Source organism: Macrobrachium nipponense, chromosome 11, assembly GCF_015104395.2.
Source record: "Macrobrachium nipponense isolate FS-2020 chromosome 11, ASM1510439v2, whole genome shotgun sequence".
Classification (NCBI taxonomy): Eukaryota; Metazoa; Arthropoda; class Malacostraca; order Decapoda; family Palaemonidae; genus Macrobrachium; species Macrobrachium nipponense.
The window spans coordinates 104,334,067-104,346,566 of NC_061087.1; the positions used below are offsets into that span (position 1 = coordinate 104,334,067).

The 12,500-nt window shown below is 36.9% G+C and overlaps 1 protein-coding gene across 1 annotated transcript in view; it reads left to right on the plus strand.

Moving 5' to 3' along the window:
* The window catches only part of LOC135208015 (hemicentin-1-like), a gene marked incomplete in the record, with an annotated part of 582,686 nt that overhangs the window by 288,009 nt on the left and 282,177 nt on the right, over positions 1-12,500 (plus strand).

Genomic DNA, 12,500 nt, shown 5'->3' on the forward strand with positions numbered 1-12,500 from the left:
AGTTGCTGTCTAAGCAGATCAGTGCCATGTCCTGTCGCTATGGGCGGTTGCAGAGGTGCCTTCTGAAACTGGTTAGAGTCAGTTACCTGAGAGGGAACAATGTGTGTGAGTTCGTGCGTGCATGCAAGCTTTTTCCTTACATAACGAGAAAGTAAGGTAACCAAGAGGGGAGATCTGTACAAGAGAGGCAAAGAGCCAAGATGGCTTCTTCGAACAGTACCTTTTGTAAAGCGTATGTGAATACTGTGTTGAATGGGTAAGCATACTTATTTTTTAGCCAAAGGTGTGGCTTGATTGTATTTGAATATTTATTTCAGAGATGTTCTATTTCCTTTGACCTTTTGATTTGATTTATGATCTTTGCTTATCGATATGTTTCTCCTGTCTTTTTATAGGTGGTTTTGAGAAAGGGGAACTGAATATGGTTAATGAATTGATATGAGAACTTAACTAATGTACCATGGTGTTACTAGACTGTTGTGACTTTTCCCACTTTCCATGACTAAGATAATGTTAATTATTGTAGGAAAAATATGGAGTGGGCTATCTGAGTTCAATCATTCACTTAATCATTTTGTTAAGAATCTGAGTTTATTTAGCTAATACTTTGCTCTTAGATAAATGTATTTTTGTAGTTCACGAGTCTGATTTAATGGCCATAGGTAATGGAGAGGCTGGGAGGAGGGGAAGTGTTGTCGAGAGAGAGAGAAAGAGAGAGAGAGAGAGATGGGGGTGTTGGTGTTGGAGAGGGGCGAGAGGAATGGATGTTGTGATATTGCCAGTGCCTTAGACGCACAATCCGTTGTTACCTTTTAATATAGAAGTACCGAGAATAAGAATCTTGGTAAAAAGTTGTGGCTAGCGGTGTAGGAACCGTTTGTTGCCTTTTGTGAGATTAATGGCAGCCTAAAGAGGCTGTTTGAGAGATTGGTTGTGGAAATGGGCTAAAAATTCATATGCTAGGTGACAGATGATAAGAATTAGTGACCTTGTTGATGGTACTGAGAGGAAAAATTCAATTAGCGTCAGCATTTTTTGTCTACCGGGAGATGCCTTTGAGAGTCTGTCACTCTGTTGATATCTGTAAGTGCGTTGTGATTACTAAGTGCTCACTGTTCGAGTATTGGGTCTTGATTGCACATGCAAGTATGTGTGTATTAGTTGTGTTTTTACATATGCAAGTCGGCGATATGGTGTTCTTTCATTGACGACATGAGTGTTACATTATTTTTTGCCCTTGTGTTTTTTTTTCTTTTTTCTAACTTTGTGTGTGAATCATTTTTGGTGTTAAAGAGCCAGTTCAGATTACTAAATTTTTCCCATTGGAACAGAATGTGATAAGTTTTCTTGGCACATGTTTAGAGGCAACACATTCGTCTTCCTTTTAATACATAAGTATACATATAAGTTTCATACATGCAGCTTAGTTCTCGAGGTGCTTAGAGACAGTTGCTCTATGCATATGCCACTCAGCACAATTTTTGCAGAGTGACCCAAGGGGTAGCACCTAAGGGAGGCTAGTATGATCCAAGGGGTAGTGCCAAAAGGAGGGTGAACATTTTTTTTTCTTTGTGCCGGGGTTAGGGGGTGAGTTTGGCCTTGAATAGGAAAGTTCAATGCCATATCAGCTGATAGCCACTGAGAGATGATGTGATATGACCATAGGGTTTCTTTTAGAACGATTTTTGTTCTTTCTTTGAGTAAAGAGAAAGAGGAAATGAATGTGGTACAAGTTTTCCTTGCGCTTTGGAGAATGCCTTTACGCAATGGTAGAGGACGTGATTATAACTTGAGATACAGAGATTATTTGCTATGGGGATGTATTTGGTGATGTTATTGGTGATGTGTCTGGTGACTGTGGTGATGATACTGGAGTTATGGGGGAATGGCAATATTAAAGCCCTTACTGATGATTCAGGAGATATTTTACAGAGATATTTACGGGGTATTATTACTGGAGATATCTACGGGGATTCTATTGGAGTTCAAAGTGGTAATAATTTTGGTGAATGTGTCAATGATTTATGGGGGGTGATATTGTGAGATTGGTCAATTTGGTGAATTTGGTGATACTGGTGATACTGGTGAATGGGCGAGTACTAATATTGGTGATTCTGATACTAACACTGGGTTGGTGTACTGATAACTAAGGGTGGTGATGTTTGTGAATATGGGAGGTACTAACCACATATAGAAGTTTTTTTTATCGGAGGATATTGTGATAATGCCCTGTTCAAAGACTATGGTAAAAGTCAAATTGAGGGAAGTTAGGAAACTTACCAGTCTTCTTTTGCCCGGGTGTTTTTCTGTTTTTGGTTTTCAGTGATGGCTCTAGTTTTTTCATCTTTTTTTTATGGGTTCAGTAGATAATTGCTTGAAGTCTACGCGAGTCACAGATGTTACAAGTGTCACGGGGAACAGTCAAACAGTGCCATTGACTTTTCTTTCCCCTTTTGGACATCAGCCATCGCTGACGTAAGTTTTTTCTTTTATCATGAGCGAATTTGAATTTATTATTCTCTCAGAACAGTTTTGTGTAGATTTTTTAATATCTCAGTTCGTGACTTGGAATCATTGTTCGGGAATGCTTATATAAATTCAGCCGTTTGATGCTGCATGAGATTTAGGGGTGAATTTTTTTAAATTTTTTGAATGTCTACATAATGGCACTACATTTTTTTCTGGATATTTGTGGTTCCGGAAATTTGTGGCCTCTTGCACAATACCTTTGTTGTGTGGTTTGTGGCAACTTTGCCAGAGATAGGAAACTTGATTAAGTTTCTGGTGGCCTGTGCTGTAGTGGATATGGGGAAGCCTTTGCTTAGACACTTTGGATTTGTGATTTTGTTGTGATGAGTTATGGCACACTGATGATTTTTTTCTAGAATTTCTCGGCAATTTTATTTGCCATGTTTTTGCCTTTCTCAGCAGTTATGCTAAACAGAGAGCTTATAGTTTTTTGACTGTAACATTGAGCTCCTTAGAGAGGCTTTTCGAGGTTATTTTACTGGAGAATTGGAGATATTTTGGCCATTTGATATTTTATTTTGTTTGGAGATAGCCCAGAGTTTTAGGCCTATGGTGTAAGAGCTATGTTTTAGTTCAATTATTTTTGCATCTATTTGGTGCAAATGGAAACCTTTGTGAGAGAAGATATGAGGCAATATTTTCAAGTGTATCAGCTAGATGCTTTGAGTGCATTTTTCAGGGACAGAGTTTCTTTTTTTATTATCCTGCTTGGAGTGTAATAATATTTTTTTTTTTATACTTGGTTTTTATTCCACATGTGGATGCTAGTGAAATGGAGGGGAATATTTTTATTGCCGGAGTGGTATTATTATTAATATGGTGATAATATGGGTGGCATTAATCTTTGGTGGTGAGTTTTTGTGGTTATGATTTTTTGGAGTTGAATTTCTGTGTTTTATGAGCCAAAAAGAGTGGGTATTGTGGTTTCTTTTGGGTGTTGTGCTATTGGGGCGAGTGACACTACTGCATTGTGGTTTATTCTGAATAAGTGATAATTTGTTTTATATTAATTGAGTAATATCATGTGGGAGTTATGCTTTATGGACAATTTTTTCGGGCATCTTGGTGACATCCTGGTGATAAGTTTGTGGAATGTGGCTATATGGTGCTAGTATAGAATATTGGAGAATAATGGTGTCAGTACAAAATATTTGGAGAATAATGGTTTCTGGTGTTGCAAAGTTTGACTAGACAAATCTACAGTGCCGTTCGAAGCACATGAGTGTTCACAGGTGGATTTTTGTTGATAAGGCTATGATGAGTCTGGTTGCTGATCTTTTTTCCTTTGGAGTTGATTACTTGGAGTTTTGCACTATTTTCGGAGATGTACCATGTATGGGGGTTGTTCCTGGTCGTTTCTGGCCGATGAGATATGTTGCGGTAGCAAATTCCGTAACGATACATACTGCATTTATGAGGGAAACCGTTGGATTACATATATTATATATGTTATGTCCGTTCTGTGATGGGGAAAGTTCACTTATTATTGTTATTATTTTTTTCTTTTTTTTTTCTTTCCCTATGAGATTTGTCATAATTGGGGTTAAGCTTACAAAGCATTTCTAGACAGGAGATATAATTTGTTGGGGTATGTGAGTTAGATGGAAGGGTGTTTGGCATTATATTTCAGGAAGGTTAATTATATAAACAGTAAAGGGTCTTCTTACTGATTTTGTGAGTTAGTATGAAATGTCCGAGCTTGAAGAAACATTTTTGGTGATAATTTGGGGCTGGTCTTGTTACGTTTGTTTTTTTTTTTCGGGTTCATTATTTTTTTTACATACTTGTGAGTAACATGAGTTTAAAATGAGATGAAAGTAGTCCGTAGAGTTTTTGTGCTGATATGTGTGTGGGGTTGGCGAGCTTTTTTTTTATATTATTGGAGAATTTGATATTTTCTTTACGGGGTTATAGTTGGTCTTTTATATATATCATTAGTAGTGATTTATGATTTAGCGATCTTACAAGGTTCCTTCACAAGTTTTAGTTTAGAAATTAGTCCAGTGGTCATATTGGTGGTGATTAATTGGAAAACGTTCAGTTAGTATTTCTTAGAATTTTTGAGATCATTATTTCACAGATGTATGTCTAGGGCTAATTCTTCTTTAATTGACCAATGACATGACTGACATACTGAAACACCATAAACATTGTTCCCCTGTGCCAGCAAGACGTCCATCAAGTACTACAGAGATGTTTGCCCACATGCGAGAGAATCTACGAGTATTGAGGTTTTACAGCGCTTTTGGACTATGGAAGTCGTGAGTTGTCTTCCACTGGGAGACATTTTACCTTTCTACAGCGGTGTTTTCACGAGTCTGTGCAGTTGCAGTTGCAGACCATACACACACGGGAGAATCAAAAATTCAAGATGAGGAGATATTTCTACAGTCAGCTGTTATCATAGCCCGGATACAGGCTGTTCAAATTTATTTTATTTGATAGACATTGTGCTGCCGAATACGTGCAGTTATTTTTATATTTGGTGTTTAATAAGTCGGCCAATGTGTTTTTTTATATGTATAAGCTGTTTTATGTGAGCTATGACTAGGCAGGTGCTAGCTTCTGGGGTGGCTGAGCAGGTGTTATATAAAAGAGGGATATATTAACAATATGTTTAAGACACCGTTGAAAGGTGATGTGCTGTGACTTTCTTAGAATGTAGGGTGTCATCAGTTTAACTTCACATGGAGACACAGTGTGGCCCGAAGTGACAAGCTTAGGAAATGCTGATGTATCTTATTGGGTGGCGCGATGTCAAAGTTGCTGTCTAAGCAGATCAGTGCCATGTCCTGTCGCTATGGGCAGTTGCAGAGGTGCCTTCTGAAACTGGTTAGAGGCAGTTACATGGGCGGGAACAATGTGTGTGAGTTCGTGCGTGCGCGCGAGCTTTTTCCCTACATAACGAGAAAGTAAGGTAACCAAGAGAGGAGAGCTGTACAAGAGAGGCAAAGAGCCAAGATGGCTTCTTCGAACAGTACTTTTTGTAAAGTGTGTGTGAATACTGTGTTGAATGGGTAAGCATACTTATTTTTTAGCCAAAAGTGTGGCTTGATTGTATTTGAATATTTATTTCAGAGATGTTCTATTTCCTTTGACCTTTTGATTTGATTTATGATCTTTGCTTATCGATATGTTTTCCTGTCTTTTTATAGGCGGTTTTGAGAAAGGGAAACTGAATATGGTAACTTAATTGATATGGGAACTTAACTAATGTACCATGGTGTTACTAGACTGTTGTGACTTTTCCAGTTTCATGACTAAGATAATGTTGATTATTGTAGGAGAAATATGGAGTGGGCTATCTGAGTTCAATCATTCACCTAATCATTTTGTTAAGAACCTGAGTTTATTTAGCTAATACTTTGCTCTTAAATGAATGTTTTTTTGTAGTTCACGAGTCTGATTTAATGGCCATAAGTAATGGAGAGGGGCGGGGGAAAGTGTTGTTATGAGAGAGAGAGAGAGAGAGAGAGAGAGAGAGAGAGAGAGAGATGGGGGTGTTGGTGTTGGAGAGGGGTGAGAGGAATGGATGTTGGGATGTTGCCAGTGCCTTAGAAGTACCGAGAATAAGAATCTTTGTAATATATATATATATCTATATAAAGGTAGTTATGCCACGAGGAAAATAAACAACGGAGTATCCGCGAGATCTTTCGTGATCCAGTTATACATACATATATATATAAATATATATATATATATATATATACATACATACAATGTAGCACTAATAAATGCGTACTTAAGAATATCATACAATCCACATAACAAGGCGACTGAAAACCGGGTCTTTGAACAAGCACTTTCGTAGTATATTCTACATTTTTCAATTTCACACAATACTTGAAAATGTAGAATAAACTACGAGAGTACTTGTTCAAAGTATGTGCATTTTAGTTTGTGCCTGCGTATATATGTATACGTGCGCGTTCGCATACTTGCGTGTATATACGCACAGATGCCCTCGCTATGAAGTGACGTATATATCCTATTATACCTTGCGCAGACCGTGGAGATACCAAGCGAGAAGATCATTCATCTCTGAATGAACAGACATATCTGTCAGTTTATGGGAGCTTCGACAGAGGGGCGCCCGGGCTGTAATGATACGGCAGTTCCTACTACTACTACTGCAATTTGGCAGAGGCTTAATGACCCTACGGTACTGTTATTATCTGATCACTAGCAAGCTTTGATGACTGATGCTCTGCTGGAATTGCTCTCCCAAAGGTTTAGAGCTCTGTTCGTTAGAGGGAAGTGATCGGGTGAATTATACCTTAAAATGATATTGTAGAATATTGCGCGCGTGTTGTTTGTAAAGGGGCATATACGTGTTTTTCTGGTAGGTGGGAACGAGGAGTATCCTTAGGTCTCTATCTCTCTCTCTCTCTGTGAATATAAATATAGTATCTATATATATATATATATATATATATATATATATATTATGTGTGTGTGTGTGTGTGTGTGTGGTGCGCGCTGCGTGTGTGTGTGTGTGTGTTTGTGGTGTGTGTGTGTGTGTTATATATATATATATAAATAACAACATCAATGATAATAATAATAATAATAATAATAATAATAATAACTGCATCCACAATAAAACAATTAATGCCATTAATAAATACCTCAATACTACAAAATAACGACAGCTCCACTTTGCAAAACAAATCATCTTTCCCCGTCTTCTAATTTTGGAAGTTTCATAATAATAATAATAATAATAATAATAATAATAATAATAATAATAATAATAATAATAATATAATAATAATAAGAGAATGCCTGAAAATATATGGGGCAGAGGAAAACACCATCAGCTTCCTCAAAAATACAATACGCAACTGGAATACAATACTTACAAGCTCTGGAATAAGACTAGCAAAGGTTAATATCAGGAGAGGGATCTTCCAGGGCGACTCACTGTCCCCACTACTCTTCGTAGTAGCCATGATTCCCATGACAAAAGTACTGCAGAAGATGTGCTGGATACCAACTCAAGAAAAGAGGCAACAAAATTAACCATCTGATGTTCATGGACGACATCAAGCTGTATGGTAAGAGCATCAAGGAAATAGATACCCTAATCCAGACTGTAAGGATTGTATCTGGGGACATCAGGATGGAGTTTGGAATAGAAAAATGTGCCTAAGTCAACATATAAAAGGGCAAAGTAACAAGGACTGAGGGGATAAAGCTACCAGATGGGAGCAACATCAAACACATAGATGAGACGGGTATACAAATACCTGGGAATAATGGAAGGAGGGGATATAAAGCACGAAGAGATAAAGGACACGATCAGGAAAGAATATATGCTGAGACTAAAGGCGATACTCAAGCAGTAATCAGATACAGCGCAGGAATAGTGAAATGGACGAAGGCAGAACTTCGCAGCATTGACCAGAAAACGAGGAAACATATGACAATACACAAAGCACTACACCCAAGAGCAAATACGGACAGGCTATGCATAACACGAGCGGAAAGAGGGAGGGGACTACTAAGCATAGAGGACTGCGTCAACATCGAGAACAGAGCACTGGGGCAATATATGAAAACCAGTGAAGACGAGTGGCTCAAGAGTTCATGGGAAGAAGGACTAATAAAAGTAGACGAAGACCCAGAAATATACAGAGACAGGAGAATGACAAGCAGATCAGAGGAATGGACATAACAAACCCAAGCATGGACAATACATGAGACAGACTAAAGAACTAGCCAGCGATGACACGTGGCAATGGCTACTGAGGGGAGAGCTCAAGAAGGAAACTGAAGGAATGATAACAGCGGCACAAGATCAGACCCTAAGAACCAGATATGTTCAAAGAATGATAGATGGAAATAACATCTCTCCCATATGTAGGAAGTGCAATACGAAAAATGAAACCATAAACCACATAGCAAGCGAATGCCCGGCACTTGCACAGAACCAGTACAAAAAGAGGCATGATTCAGTGGCAAAAGCCCTCCACTGGAGCCTGTGCAAGAAACACCAGCTACCTTGCAGTAACAAGTGGTACGAGCACCAACCTGAAGGAGTGATAGAAAACGATCAGGCAAAGATCCTCTGGGACTATGGTATCAGAACAGATAGGGTGATACGTGCGAATAGACCAGACGTGACGTTGATTGACAAAATCAAGAAGAAAGTATCACTCATTGATGTAGCAATACCATGGGACACCAGAGTTGAAGAGAAAGAGAGGGAAAAAATGGATAAGTATCAAGATCTGAAAATAGAAATAAGAGGATATGGGATATGCCAGTGGAAATTGTACCCATAATCATAGGAAAACTAGGCACGATCCCAAGATCCCTGGAGAGGAATCTGGAAAACTAGAGGCTGAAGTAGCTCCAGGACTCATGCAGAAGAGTGTGATCCTAGAAACGGCGCACATAGTAAGAAAGTGATGGACTCCTAAGGAGGCAGGATGCCACCTTAGGAGCCCCACACTATAAATACCACCCAGTCGAATGGAAGACTGTGATAGACCAAAAAAAAAAGTAATAATAATAATAATAATAACAATAATTGCATCCACAATAAAACAATTAATACCATTAATAACTACCTCAGCAACACAAAATAACTACAGCTCTACTCTGCAAAAAAAAAAAAAAAAATCTCCCCTGCCCTGCCCTCACTCTCCCCCCCCCCCCCCCCCCCCCCCCCCCCCCCCCCCCCCCCCCCCCCCCCCACCCAACACCCTTATGTCACGGAAGATAAAACCTCCAACTCCTTAATTACCTTCAGGAAAGACCTTTGCGCGTTCCTCCTCGACCCAGCCTCTCCGTAAAGCGCTGCGCGTTCTCCCAACGTCATCAAAAAAATTCGGCTTCGGGATTTAGGCCCCCCCTGGTGTCACCCCCACCACCCTACCCTTAGGGGGGCGTAAAACGGAAGGAAATGGCTCTTTAAGTTCCTCTCCCCCTTTGTGAGGTGTGTAAGCGGAAACCAGAGACATAGGAGAGAGAGAGAGAGAGAGAGAGAGAGAGAGAGAGAGCGAGAGAGAGAGAGAGAGAAGGATGGAGACTAAAGACAGAGATAGATTGAAAAAAAAGGCTATATTGGTAGATGGGTATACACAGAGAGGGAGAGACAGACAGACAGACAGAGACTATAGACAGAGGCAGATAAAAGAAAATAAAGGTATATGGGTAGATGGGTATACAGAGAGAGAGAGAGAGAGAGAGAGAGAGAGAGAGAGAGAGAGAGTGAGTAGGCGGAAAAATGGTTAGAAAGAAGATAGAGATTAAAGATCATATAGAGAAAAGATGGCAAGAAGTAAAGGTACAAACAGAAGGATAAGGAATACCTCTCTCTCTCTCTCTTCTGTGAGTATAGCTTCATATTCTATCTCTTGTTCTGTCTTTAGTCCCCATCCCCTTCATGATTTATATTCTTTTTTTTTTTTGCTTTTTCACCTTTTCACCTGTTATTCTCCGCTTCCCTAACTCTCTCTCTCTCTCTCTCTCTCTCTCTCTCCTCTCTCTCTCTCTCTCAATATAGCTTCATTCTCATTGTCTTTCTCTGTCTGTAGTCTCTATGTTCTTTTCTAACCTCTCTCTCTCTCTCTCTGTATAACATCTACAAATATAGCTTTATTTTCTTTTATCTGCCTATGTCTCTCTCTCTCTCTCTCTCTCTCTCTCCAATAACCCGGTGAGGTAAAAAAAAATCCCCTGAGGTGTTTATACCCAGCGAAGACTCGCGTTCCCACGAGCTCGGGAGCCTAGTCTCGGCCTCCGAAGATTACCCGGATGGACTCGTAAACCGAGTACCGTGGACGACCCCAGGATTTACAGTGAATTAATTCGACTCTAAAAGAAGAAGAAGAAGAAGAAGAAGAAGGAGAAGAAGAAGAAGAAGAGTAAGAGTTTTATGGAAGGGTTTAAATATGGCGATTATCATTCGTGACATTGTTTGTATGTAATATATACACTCACTTGTTGATACTTCCTGATTGTCTGTTATTTTTTTCCCTAAATGTTGGTAGATATAAACTTTATATATTTATATACCTATATATATATATATATATATATATATATATATATATATATATCTATATATATATATATATATATCTATATATATATATATATATATATATACTACATATATATATATCTATATATATATATATATATATATATATATATATATATATATATGATATATATATATACATATATATACATATATATATCTATATATATATATATATATACATATATATACATATATATATGTATATATATTATATGTATATATATACATATATACTACATATATATATATATATATACATACATATATATATATATATATATTATATACATATATATATATATATATATGTATATATATGTATCATATATATATATATATATATATATCTATATATATATATATATATATATATGTATATGTAATATATATATATATAGATAGATATATATAAGTATAGGTATATCAAATATATATATATAATATATCTATATATTATATATATATACTATATATATATATATATCTATCTATCTATCTATCTATATATATATATATATATATATATATATATATATATATATATATCTATATATATAGTATATATGTACGTATAGTATATATATTATTGCACTGATGAATAGTACAGTGAAATCAGAAATATTTAAAAAGGAAATTCAAATTATTTATGAATGATTAGAGTGTCAGGGATGTAAATATAATTTAACGGAAGCAAAATTACGCACAATACATCATTAGAATTATATTAGAATTATCTTACAAAATTTTAAATCAACTCATTAAAGTCATCTTTAGAATTTAAGTTCCCTCAAAGTTATCTTACAATAATTTGAGTCATCTCGTTAGAATTATCTTTCAAAAATGTTCACGAAGCTTCTATGATATTTTTGACATCATTACACTTCATTGTCGGTGCAGAACTAATTAAGTAAAAAATGCGATGAAGTTTCTTTGGCGAAATCGAGTTTTCTGTACATCGTATAATCAAGGCCATCGAAAATTTATCTGTCTTTCGGGGGTCTCGATACAATGCTGTAAGAGCCGCGGCCCATGAAACTTTAACCACGGCCCGGTGGTGACCTGGTCTATATCGTTGCCAGACGCATGCTTTTAGCTACCTTTAACCTTAGATAAAATTGAGAAAATAAAAGTATCGAAGCTACAGGGCTGCAATTTGGTATGTTTGATGATTGGAGGGTGAATGATCAACATACCAATTTGCAGCCCTCTAGCCTCAGTAGGATTTAAGATCTGAGGGCGGACAGGAAAAGTGCGGACAGAAAAAAAGTGAGGACGGACAGACAAAGTCGGCACAATAGTTTTCTTTTCAGAAAACTAAAAGGAGAAATTTTTGGTATAAATCATAATATAAATCATAACTTGGTAAGTTGAATTCAAATCTTATTTGGTTTTCCTTATTCTAAACAAAACTAGCCTTGAAAAATAACGGAATGATGAAATCTTTAGACTATATCTTTAACTTTTTCCATTCTGAAATGGAATGATGCGAAATATAAGTATTTTCTTTACTGAATATTCTTCTTAACAAATCAAAGACGATAAATTCATCAAATACTCTCCATAGACCCAAAACAGGTCAATGAATGAGTTGGTAACTAAAATTAAGTTATGAGTGAGTTGGTCTTATGAATGAAAATAACCGTCATCTACACGACTCTTTAAGTTTATGAATGGGTCGATTTTATGAATGAAGATGACTAACGACCTTTACTACGACTCGTAAAACTCACCCCCTTCAGAAGTCAGAATTATTTTGTTTTTATAAATATGTTGCCTTGCTATTTCTGAGATGTGCACTGTCGTATCAAATGAAGTTAAACATATTCACTGAGTTACGATAAATGAAAAGATAGGATATTATTGCGTTTAAGATACATCAGGTAATGTTACAGTAGTTTTCATATGCATACAT